The sequence below is a fragment of the Ammospiza caudacuta genome, chromosome 10 (genome assembly GCF_027887145.1).
Source record: "Ammospiza caudacuta isolate bAmmCau1 chromosome 10, bAmmCau1.pri, whole genome shotgun sequence".
NCBI classification, from domain to species: domain Eukaryota; kingdom Metazoa; phylum Chordata; class Aves; order Passeriformes; family Passerellidae; genus Ammospiza; species Ammospiza caudacuta.
This window is the reverse complement of record NC_080602.1, coordinates 10,016,047-10,029,069: the sequence shown is the minus strand read 5'-3', so window position 1 is coordinate 10,029,069 and position 13,023 is coordinate 10,016,047. Positions and strand designations below refer to the sequence as shown.

The following is a 13,023-nucleotide window of genomic DNA, read 5'->3' as shown; positions in this document are numbered from 1 at the left end:
TTATCAAGTACTACAGAAAAGCCAATACAAAGGAAAAATACAAAGGAGCCAATAGAAAGTGCCAAGAGAAGAAGAAAAATTTGTATAATTTAAATAAAATCTCCTTCCTTTTACCTCTTTTCAAGTTGATCTAGATTATCTTGAATAACCTAAGTTGAAAGGGACCCATGAGAATCACTGAAGTCCAAACTGACCTCAGATATATTTGCTAATTCAAACTGCTGACCTACAGAGATGACCAAAATGAAGAGCCAAAGCATGATTAATTATTTTTTTTAAAGCTGATAATTCAGTCTAAAGGGGACAAAACATAGATGCCTCTCAACCCTTGCAGGCCAAATGGTTCTTCTGTGCTCAGGAACGAGACCAGAGGAGACTGATGGGAGCTGCAAGGACCCAGGAGGTCCTGCCCCACAAGGACAGTCCAGAGGTACCAGCCTGGTGGTCGAGTTTCCCCTCACTTCCCAAGAAATCTGCACAATAAAGGGAAAGGTTGCAGGGGTGTCTGGTCTGCACAGGTGCTGCATCAGGAGATGGTATCGGGCACTCTTGGGGTGCAGTTCTCAAGCAAGGATTAGAATAAACACACCTGCAACTACCCCTCATATCCCAGGATACAAAGGTACAGGAACACTGCTGCATTCAGATTTTCCAGATGTGAATAGAACAGTTCCTGTATAATTTTATCAACAAGTAAAATTTCTGTCCTACTTCCAACACCTCCAAAGCAATCACACAAGTGCTCAATGACACCACCCAACCAAGAGTCCCATGGAAGGACACAAAAAACAGACAAGGGCTCAGAAGTTACTCCACTCAGGCAGCTGGCTCACTTCTCCTGCAGCAATACCTCTGTAGAGGGCTTAGCAAGAGTTCCTCCTGTTCATTTTGCCATGAAATCATTAAGGTTGGAAAAGACCTCCAAGATGACCGAGTCCAACCATTAACCCATTCAATGATGATCCTCTGGTCCACCACAGGATGAAGCTAAGCTACTTACTCCCAGTTATTAAAAAATAAAAGACGGGGATGATTACCCATCCACACAGAACAGAAGCCCCTCTGAATTCTGCTTTCCCTGGCCTCCAGCTGTGGAACACTTCTGTTTCTGGAGACTTTTTGTTTGACCTAAGGCACCTGGATAGAAGGTGGGGGGGGTCACTCATGCTGGATGCACAAAATGCAGGGAACTACCAGCTGGGAATTCCAGTTCTTGAGTACTTATAGAATCACAGAATGTTTTGGTTGGAAGAGACTTTTAAAGACCATCTCATTTAATTCCATCCTCTGCCATGGGCAGGGACACCTTCCACTGTCCCAGGTTGCTCCAAGCCCTGTCCAACCTGGCTTTGGATTCTTCCAGGGATGGGGCAGCCACAGCTGCTCTGGGCACCCTGTGCCAGGGCGTCCCCATCCTCACAGGGAAGAATTTCTCCCTAATATCCAATCTAAACACATCCTTTCAGCTTAAAGCCCCCTTGTCCTGTCACTTCTTGCTCTTGCAACAAGTCTCTCCTCGGCCTTCCTGTATGCCTGTCCCCTTTAGGTACTGGAATTCTCCTTGTCACTTGGGACAGCTGTGGATCCCTGCAGAAAAATGTCACACAGCATGTCTGCAGCACATCCAGGAGGTCTGACAATCACCAGGTCACCTGAGAACCTCCAGGTCACAGCCACACCACCAGTGTAGCCATAAACCAAAGTGACAAGCTCCCAAGCAATGTGTGAAACACCACTTGTACCTCTGGCCTAGACAAAAGAGCTGGAGATGTTCATGTACAAGAAATTATTTAGCATTACCAAGCTTTAGTTGTCCCTCAAATTAATCCCAGATTTAATACTCAGAGTTGAATATGGATAAGCAGGAAGCCTCCGTTACCAGTGAACTGGCTGAGCTGGTTTTTCATCACAGACATCCCCACATACTCTCAGCTTGGCACACACACAGCAGAGCTGTGTTTGCCCTGTGAAACCAGGCAGCAGCAGCACTGATGAGGCTCTATCAGATATCAGAAAATAACTTTGACTGGACTCCACCCCAGGCTGTCCTGGGAGGAGAGACTGCCTTCAAAACAAACAACATGAAAAAGAACCATCAGTAAAACTACAGAGCTTTACTGCTCAACTCACACCAAATGTGAGAATGACTTCGAGTAGCAGGTGGATTTACTCACATTCACATTTTATCAGGTCTTTCTGATAAAATTTTGGAAAAACAAATCTGAAGCATGGGGAGTTTAGGCCTATCTGGTGTATCTCTGCTATGGCAAGAGAAGTAGACACAGAACATTCCAGCCAAATGTTTTATGTGTAGTTAAAGCTATTATCCTCCATGTGATACAAGATACGGGTCTGGCACTTGGGGACCTGGGAGAGTGGCTGGATTCTGTGATCTCACAGGGCTTTCCTCACCTAAATGATTCCATTGTGCTGGAGTGTTCCTAGGGTTGGATCACTAAGGAAGATGAGCAGGACACAGGAATTCTATGAGTAAAAACCCAGTAACACTTTGGAAATCACAGCAGAACTTGCCAAAGCCAGAGAAGAATTTTTTCTCCCTGGAGACCAAAGTCATTATTTCACTCAAGACTGAATAATTTATGACAGAGAACTACCTACAACCTCAGAAATGGAAACAGAAAAAAATCTCCAGCAAGAGCACAAACCCTGCTGAGTTCATACCTTGCTCAGCACACCTCAGATGGGACAAGCAAGCCCATTATCCTCAGGCAAATCAAGCACAAGTCCCACCACACATCTTGTGGCTCACAAAGGAAGATGTTAACAGTTACGAGCTTCTTCCCCCGCTCCCCATCTGGATCAGCTCTCCCTGGGGAGAAGGATGGAAAGGTCAGCCTGGCAGGCTGCAAACACCAACCATTCTCTCAGCTGAAAACCTCCTGCAAACAGGAATTCAGAGCAGCAATAGGTGAGGGAACCACACCTCTGAGAAGCTCACACAAAGATCTTACACCATCATTACCACCTACTAAAAGTGTAAGTAATAAATATGGCATCAAATATGGCCCTTGAGGACCAGCAGAGAACTCTGCTGGCTTTGGAGGGGAAGCAGCAGCAGAATGAAGACCAGACTGTCAGTCACATTAATATTTAAAGGCTGCTCAGAACACCAGGATGACTTCCTGTCATGACTGAAACTTTTTAATAATGATTCCTTCCTACCTTTCCACCCACTCAGCAAGATTGCTCCTCAAAGTTACTTCCATTTGAACAGAGCTGCATGAAGATATTTGCCTAATGGTGAATCAGCCCAATTCCAGGATTGATTTCACTACAATACAGTTGGAGACACGGGAACAGTTATTTAATGAAAGAAACAGGTGTGACAGGAAATTATTTGCAGCACAGTTAGCTAAGTAAAAAACAACAGCACTGTATCCTACACACTTCTAAACATTTAGACCCAAATCTATGTCACAACCTGTCCTCCACTGATAAACCCACAGCACTACAGCTAGAAACCAGCTTGCAGGTGGTGTTAAATCATGGAATGGTTTGGGATGGAAGGGACCTTAAAGCCATTTTGTTTCACCCCCTTCCACTATCCCAGGTGCTCCAAGCCTGGTCCTGGACAGGAACAATTCCAGGCAGGTCTGGAGGGAGCTGCTGTTTGTGTTGATATCCACAATGCAGCATAAAGGAGTGTTTAATGAATGGCACAGAGACTCTGCTCACAGCCACACCATCTTTCAGGGGAGCCCTTCAGATGCAGGAAAGGACATCACAAATGAGAGGCTGGTGCAATGAAGCCAAAGCCATTCTTGTTCCTCCTTTCCCTTGTTTCCCAAAGGAAAAGCTCACTTCCCTTGAACTCAAAACTTCTTTGACCTCCTTGAGTTACTCTGGAGACCATTCCATGACAGGAACAAGTTTTCTTAAAGTCTTGGTTTGTGGCACAATTTCAGAAATCTGCCCAAACTGAAATAGTCAATCAACATCCCCTTCTTCAAATTGAAGCAAGCAGGCCTGGTCCAGGTCTGTGTGTGGTTTTGATCCCTGAAGGAGTCACTACATGCCAGAAATAAAACTGAAAATGCCAGGTGGTTGGAGCAACACCCTGAAAAGCAGCAATTCAGCCCCATAATTCCTTTTTTAATCTTTTAAGAAGAAATGTCCAAGAAAGCTCCATTTTCTGCTGGGATGGGTGAACTCACCCTGCTCTCCACAGACACAGGACCACAATTCCTCAAAGCAGCTCCAAGATCATTGCTTTAGGACAAGGCACATGCCTTCCCACTGGCTTTTCCAACATCCACCCCACGTGCCTGTGTGAATACGTCTGGTAAGTCTCCTGATGTGGAGAGCACTTTCCAGACAAGATCTGCTACTTCCCACATGACTTCAAAGACTAGAAAATCCTCCAGGGCTCTCAACTGACACGTTATAAACACACAGATATGAGCTCACCAGCTTCCACCCTCACACTGTGGAAAAAGTAGAGCCTTCAGCAGCAGAAAACTTTGCCACAGACTGGGACAAAGCACTCACCCTCTGGAAAAGGGAGAGCAGCCAAGCTGCAGGTAAGGAGAAATGTTGAAACCAGGACACACACGACGTGTTGCTCATGTTTTTAGCATCTACCAACTCATTTTATGCTTACACCCCTAAGTTTAGAGGATCAAGCTGGCTTTGTGTGCTCTGCCTCACTGTGTGCCTTAACAGCTTCCAAGGTGTCAGTGCTCTGCCTTTATTCAAGTGCAATTAGGAAAGCCTTCATTCCCAGCTCTGCTCTCTTCTGCATGGTCACACACCTCCACAGGCTTCACATCCCTTAAAGCCTTTTCATCCCACTGCTTTTATGTTGCATTTCTTATCCTGCTTCTGTCCTTCCAACTGGCCACAACAAAATTTTCTTCTTCTGCAGCCTTCCTGTTATTACTCCTGACAAAGTCACTGTTCTAATAAGAGTTTTGAGATTTGCCCTGCTCCTGAGGAGACAAATGAACAGATTATTATTAACAAATATCTTACGTTAGAATCACAGAATCCATAAGGTTGGAAAAGCTTTCTAAGCTCATCAATCCAATCATTAACCCAGCACTGCCCAGGCCACCACTTAACCATGTCTCCAAGTGCCACATCCACACATTCTGAACACTTCCAGGTGTGGTGACTCCACCACTGCCCTGGGCAGCCTGTTCCAACCTTTAACAAAGTTTTCTATGAAGAACTTTTCCCCAATACCCAAACCAACCCTCACCTGGCACAGCTTGAGGTTGTTTCCTCTTGTCCTGTTGTTTGTTCCCTTGGAGCAGAGCCTGAGGCCCCCTCAGCTGCCCCCTCCTGTCAGGGAGTTGTGCAGAGCCAGAAGGTCCCTCTGAGCCTCCTTTCCTTCAGGCTGAGCCCCTCCAGCTCCCTCAGCTGCTCCTGGTGCTCCCAACCCTTCCCTGGACACCCCTCAGCCCCTCAGTGCCTTTCTGGCTGTGAGAGGTCCAAAACTGAGCCCAGGATTCCAGGTGTGGCCTCAGCAGTGCCCAGCACAGGTGGTCAATCCTTACCTGCTCCTGCTGGTCACACTATTGCTGGCACAAGCCTGAACACTGCTGGTTTTTTGGGCACACCTGGGCTCATATTGACCATTACAGGTCCTTTTTCACCAGGCACCAACTCCACACCTGGAGTGTTCCACAGGGCTGCTGTCACTGAAGTGCTGTACCTGGATTTGTCCCTATTGACCCTCACACCCCTGGCCTGTCCCATGGGTCCAGCCTGTCCAGATCCCTCTGCAGAGCCCTCCTGCCCTCCAGCAGATCCACACTCCTGGTGTCACCTGGAAGAGGGCTCTGCTCTGGGCTTGGCTATTACCCAAGCCAAGGAAGGGAAGATGGAAGTCAAATACATTCCCCACTCAGACATGCGAAATATCTTTTTTTGGTTTTTTTTTTTTTTGCCTTTTTGTCTCCCTGGTTACTTCAAGGATCTTCCAGTGGATGGATTCCAGCTCCCCTGCTGTACCCCAGCAGCACCTCTCCACAGAGATCAGCATTTATCTGTGCTTCCCCAACCAGCACTACACTGACCTGGTTTCAGTGTCCTCAATGTTGTGCAAAACAACAGAAAAACTGAAAAAGTAGGTCAAAATTCTCTGCTGCAATTTAGAGCTGGGAACAGCAGTGACAAAGCTGGCTGCCAGCTACAGCAAGCAGGTGCACATCAGATGCCCCTCACTTGGGAGATTCTGCCCAGCTTTGGAAGCTGCACATGCCTTTTAAACATTATGAATTGCTTCTGTTGAATCATTTGACCCAACAATTTAATCTTCAGCTTGTGCAGTTAGTTTTGCTCAGTGCTTCACAGAAGGAAAATAAGGAGGCACACAAACAATATTTAAGTCTATATTGCTGTGAAGGGACAGGGATGGACAGCTGTGGATCACTACACTCATTCATTACTCATGAATGCCCAGGACTGTCAAGTTTGCATCCTCCAACTACAGTTTGTACAAACAGGGGTGAACCCAAACGAACTCGTGCCTTTTTCCAGCCAAGTGAAGTGAACTTCCAAGAGCTCTTTTTTTTTCCTTGAAGGCCTTGTGAACATGCTAAAACACATTAATTGTATAATCCCCAACTAAATACATTGGCAAGTTACTTTTCCAAGTTATCCCAGTTGATTGTTTCACTGAGAGTGATCCAAGCACCCATTCCCTAAGTTCACTCCTGAACTTTGCTCCCAATCCCCTCTACAGAAGCTCAGCACGAAAGCCAGGAATGTTTCCAAGGGAAAAACTAATTTAGTTGGAAATTTAGTTCTTCCACATGAGCAGAGTCAAAGCAAAGCAGAGTCCAAACAAAGCAGAGAGCATTTTCCAGGGAATGGATTGTGTGCTGTGAGATCAATTCATCGACTTCTCTCCCCGAACTGAGTCCCAGCAGCCAGGGATGCACATTCCTACAGATGTAAAAAGGGCTAGAGACCATAATCTGTCTGAAAATGAGGGTTAGTGCTGTCTGTGAACAGGGAGATTATGCTGGGACAGCTAAAGAAGCCGCTGAATGCTGGAATAAAAAGAAAAATCCCCTCATGAAACCTGAGCTCTACACATTTTGGGCTGTCCCTGCCTGGAGGGGACTCTCACGCCCACAGCACTTTTGGGATCTACCACCTAAGAATATAGCAGCTGACCCAGCTTTACCATCCAGTGTTTAGAATCACTAAGGTCAGAAAAGATTTCCAAGATCATCAACTCCAATCTTTGAACAGCTTCCCAAGGAGCCTGGTGGTCAGGATACATCTCTGCTGGCAAAACAGGCTGTGAAAGGCCACAAAAGATCAGGTTTCAGCAGAAATATGTATTTATGGGGATGCTACAGAGGAAATGATGAAAAAACTGCCAGCAGCAAAAGCTCTACAAAAGACCCTGCAGAAGTTCTCTGATATCCAGGCATCGTAAACTGTAGGTTTATTTTTCCTCTTAAAATACCAGGTTGTTTAACGAAAGAGAGGTGCAGATGTCCCTATACCATCCCCTTCCTTCCAGGCCATGGATTTGAAGAAGAAAAGGGCAAAGATGACTTCTGGGCAACCGTGTGCATCCATCACCAAGGAATAATCCACAGCACATGGATTCAGGTGCATCAGGACCCCAGCTTTACCATCCAGTGTTTAGAATCACTAAGGTCAGAAAAGATTTCCAAGATCATCAACTCCAATCTTTGAACAGCTTCCCAAGGAGCCTGGTGGTCAGGATACATCTCTGCTGGCAAAACAGGCTGTGAAAGGCCACAAAAGATCAGGTTTCAGCAGAAATATGTATTTATGGGGATGCTACAGAGGAAATGAGGAAAAACCTGCCAGCAGCAAAAGCTCTACAAAAGACCCTGCAGAAGTTCTCTGATATCCAGGCATCGTAAACCTGTAGCTTTGTTTTTCCTCTTAAAATACCAGGTTGTTTAACAGCAAAAAGAGAGGTGCAGATGTCTCTATACCATCCCCTTCCTTCCAGACCATGGATTTAGAGAAGAAAAATGCAAAGATGACTTCTAGACAGCCACGTGCATCCATCACCAAGGAATAATCCACATGGATTCAGGTGCACCCATGGCGCTTGATGGATGTAGTTTGCAGTTAATGGTATCAAAGTCCTCGACAAGACCACCAGGGGAGCTCAGGCTCTGGAGCAGCCTTGGATCACTGGCAGCAACATCACTTTTCCAGATTTACAGCCTAATTTAACACAGATGCACCTCAATCATCTACGACTGTTTTATCTGCTCTGTCTGGCAGGGAAAAGCAGCACAGGGGATAAATTGCAGACAGGCTCAGACAGCCTGGAAGGACTGGTGAGCTTGGCAGCCAAACACAACTTCCCCCACCCCAAAAGCCTTGGTAGTCTCCAAACCATGAAGTGCTTTCTTCTTCTTCACAAAGGAATGCAAATATCAAGCTTAGAGCCAAGGCAGCTTCCAAGTGTGTGTGGGGTGGGGAAGAGCCTCTCACCAGAAGAAAAGTCCTTGTGAAGCTGAGGAGATGGGCCAAAGAAAACTGAAGACACCTTGATGGCAGGGGTGAGTGGAAGCTGTGCTAGTGGAACCCAGCTTGGGATAACAGGGTGCTGGGAGCCTTCTGGCCCTGTCCAAGGTGAATCCAACAGGTATTTGTGTTTCCCCTATGGAAGGACATTCCTGTCAAGTGCCATCCATAAAAAGTATCCATAAAAAGTGTCCTAACAGAACAGCAGTGAGGTGGGATTCAGATGCAGGGTCTTTGTATTCCAATATAAGAAAGCCCCAGGTCCCCAGGCCTGGCTTGTGGTCACCTGTGGGAACAGGCTGTCCCCTCTCTGTCCCACCAATACCTAGAGCACTTCCAAAAGCTGAGGACAAACAAGCAGAATGGTTTCTTTGCTGCCTCAGCTCAAAATGACACCAAACTCCTGCTAAGCCTCTAACCAGCTCCTAAAATAATCTTCAGACAGCACTGGTTAGACCCAGGATCGGCCTCTGGTGCTCAAATGGCTCAGGAGACAGGAAAACATCTGGACTCTCACAGCACTGAGCTCTGAACATGCTGCAAGGATTCTCTCAATGTCCAAATGTCCAGCACAGAGCAGCCTTGGAGAAGATTCCACTTCCATGCAACAGGAATGAAGTTATGAGGGTGCACCAGAAGTAGGTGGCCTCAGAAAGGGATTTTCACACAAGTACCTAATTCAGTGAGATGATTTAGTCACCAAGTGCCAAATGCACCACAAATTTGGCACGATTCAGCCTGGCTCAGGTGTGTCCTGCAGGGATGAACAGCAGCCACCAGCCAAAGTTGGTGTGGCTGTAGGAGACTGTGCATCCATGTCCTTCTGTGATTCCAGGGATGACCCCACAGTAACTCAAGTGTTCTTCACCACCACTCAGCCTCACACAAAGAGAGGATGAGAAGATAAGAAGGGAACATGCCCAAGAACAGGGCAGTGGGTAGAAGTCTCAAGTACATCCTGTGCAGATGAACTTTAAGTCCTGGCCTGGCCGGCAAAGCCCAAATGCCCCACAGCAAACGGGGAAGAGAACTTTGCCAAGTCTGTGTCATTCCACCCCACAGACTCTTGATGGTGCCCAACAGATTTCATTCAAGGCTGCTCATCACTAAAATCTCCTTGTAAGAGCTGGGTAATAAACTGGAAACATGGTGATGTAAGAGCTGAAACAGCAGCACTTTGTAAAAAAATAGCAATGGTGATGCCACCAGGAGAGAGAGGGAGTGCATTAAGGGAAAACACAAGAAAACCTGAAAATCCATGATTTAATGGACATTTTTTTTCCTTTTAATGCCTGAACTTTACCTTTTCATTTCATGAAGATACTGCCTTTTCCAGCAGATAAGGAGAGAGGAGCAGACCACCCTGTCCTTCATATAATGAGACATTTGTCAGGAATTTGACTGACATCACCTACATATTTTATTTGCAACTAAACCATGTCTTGAAGAGGAAACTTTGTACCTGAGACCTACACAGCGAGAGAAATCTGCCCCAGCCTTTTATGGGCTGCTTTTTTGGAGGCGATCTGCTGTCAGATGGGGGTGACTAACCATTCACCTGCTTATGAACCATTCACCTGCTTAGGAACCACTCACCTGCTTGTGAGGCTTAGAGCACAAGGGAGCTGGAAAGGTAAGAACAACCCCTAAGTAATAAATCCTACTGATTTGGGCTTAATAAATCAATGTTTCAGCCTAAGCAACCCAATGCTGTTGCCAGCACCCTGATTATTTGCTACCTCTGTTTTGGGAGAGGAAGGTTTTTATTGGGATAGATAATGTCCATTAAAAACTGCCAGAATTTGATATTTAAGGCGCTGTTACCACTCAAAGCCTGAAACCTGCTACAGCAATCCCCTTCCTGGTATGGGATTATAAAAACTCCATGATGTCAAAACAAGCTGTCTCACCCCAAAACCCACCTATCCCACAGGGCAGCATCCTTATGGCACATAAAGAGCCATCATTTCCTTCCTCTCTGATAAGACTCCCTGTATCTCCCAGATCTCCCAGCTCTGTGTCCTGATGAGGCAGCTCAGCTGTCAGAAGGATCTGGATTACCTGTGTGACTGAAAGGTGCTGGGAATTACATCCAGACCAAGCAAAATACCCCCTGGAGAAGCACAACCCCCCTTGCAGGCAAGCCAGAAGATGATTAGATCCTGTCTCTTGCCATTTAAATTTTCATTTATTCTAATTTATTTGTCTTCATTTATTTCTAAAAGAAGCAAAGGTCGCTCTGTTTGCTGGCAGGAGGAGCTGCCTCCTCCCCAGTGCAAGGTCCAGTCCTGGTTACTGGTCTGATTCTGTGCTGGTGGCTACACCCACACAAACACCATCAGCCCCATAAAAATCTGCACTTCCTCAGAAGGGCAATTAGGCACTGTGATCCCAAAATACACAGGCAAACAGTTGCATTTGTTCACAGAAACAAAATGTTTCTGGCAAGGAAGTGGCCCATGGCACCTGCCCGCAGGAGGAGGCCAAGCAGGAGCCACCAACACTCCAGGAGCAGCCACATGGCTTTAAAAAATCATAATACTTGAAGGTTTGTGCTGTTGGTTGGTTTTCTGGGTTTTTTCTTCCTCAAATTTGAAGCTGTCTCAGGTTGCTGTTGATATTTGCTGCCCTGAGATGTGCAGGATGTCTCTGTTTCAGCCTGTGCAACTGAAGAACGAGTCTGGATTCTCCACTCTTCAGTCCTGAGGTTGTTTATTCATTCTTATATATAAAATTTTCTTTCTGCCCAGACGAGATCTCAGCAGGGCAGCCACAGGCACTCTTTGTGTTGTCCTTTTATACTACAAACTACCTATAACATATTTACACTTAATTCCCAATACCTATCACCTGTGTTAGACAGTGCACTTCTACTCTAAACCAATCCCAAAGTGCCAACATCACTGCAGAAAATGGAGAACAAGAAGAAGAAGGAAGGCTAGACACGCCCAAGTTCCTCCATCTTGTCCCCATAACCCCCACTCCAAAAATCCTAAAATCTACATTTTCACCCTGTGATCATTTTGTTATTACACCATTCAAACCTGTGTGACTTTCAAGTCCTCATACAAAGTTGGCAACTTGCTCCAGGGGTCAAAATCAAATTCCCAGGTGTTTTGGGCTGCCTGCCAAGGTCTCCAAGCCCCCTGGCAGGGTCCTCAGCGACTCTGGACACCCAGAGGGATGCACTGAGTTCCGACAAAGCTCTCAGCTCCTCAGAAGTCTTCACACACTGGATGGGGATTTCAGCTCCTTCCAGGTGTGCTAGGAAGCACCATCCCACACGGGTTATTCTTCTACCTGCGCTTTCACAGCTGCAGCTTCTTTGTAAATGATGCCAAGATGAGGTCCATGTGCTCCATCAGTAGAGATGGGAGTTTCTGCACTGGGATTCCTGCAAAGCCACTGTACACACCAGAACACGTCTGGGCGGCACGTGCAGCACCAGAGATGGCAACAAACACGCTCTGGTTTCTCACAGTGACAGTCTGGAGAAGCTTCAGAGACATCTTCTTGCCAATACCCATCCAACTCTCACATGGGCATCACCAAAGTCATCAGATTTCCCCCCTCAAACTGACAGTAAAAGGAAAATTTTAAATTTGTGAAGGATCAGCTAGGTTAAGACATCACTATCCCTTCTGATCATAGGCTGGCAACCAGGGGTGGTCAGACATCACCTGCCTTTAGACAATGTGCCCAAGAGGGTGTTAATGCCTATAAGGACATCTGCAATCCCCCAAATCCCTGCATAGCAAGAAAAATACCATGGAGCTGTGCTAGGGGTGGGTTAGGTTGGATATTAGGAAAAATTTCTTCCCCCAGAGGGTGTTCAGGCACTGAACAGGCTCCCCAGGGAATAGTCCTGGCCCCAAGGCTGCTGCCACAGCTCAAAGAGGGTTTGGACAATGCTGTCAGGGATGTGGGATTATTGGGGTGTCCTGTGCAAGGCCAGGTGTTGAACCTGATGATCCCTGTGGGTCCCTTCCAAGTCAGGATATTCCCTAAGCAATGATTTTTCTAGTCACAAGCAGTAACTCCAAAGCCATATCCAGCTTCAACAGCACATTTATTTTCATTATAAAGCCAAATTTCAGAAATGCTGCTGTGTTAAGGTCATGGCAGTGGATTTAATTCATGTCAGCTGCTGTCACTGACACTGATAACCCTTTATGTGCATCTCAGCACGGTGTCACTGCCTGGTGCTTATCTGACAGGTCAATCAAAGGCACTTCAACAGCGAGTGAACACCTGAGCTCCCTCTCTGAGGTCACCTTGCTGTTATGGTTACATCCATTACAATCTGTGCCAGAAGAGCTTTACCCTGGAGCTCCTCAATGCCCTAAAAGAGGGATACTGGATTATCAATCCCCAGCACAGCCATGGAGGGCAGGAACAGGCAGCGCTGACACAAACCTTCAACCTCACAGTGCATCCATGGAGCAGCGTCAGCTCGAGGGAGCAGCCTGTAAACCAGCAGGGAAAGCAACTGAAGGGATGGCTCAGTTTCACAGAGGTAATTTTACATGA

General features: G+C 46.4%; 1 protein-coding gene across 2 annotated transcripts in view; it reads right to left on the bottom strand.

The window, feature by feature from the left end:
• CSNK1G1 (casein kinase 1 gamma 1) overlaps positions 1–13,023 on the bottom strand; it is a 99,453-nt gene that overhangs the window by 57,502 nt on the left and 28,928 nt on the right. The window lies entirely within an intron of this gene.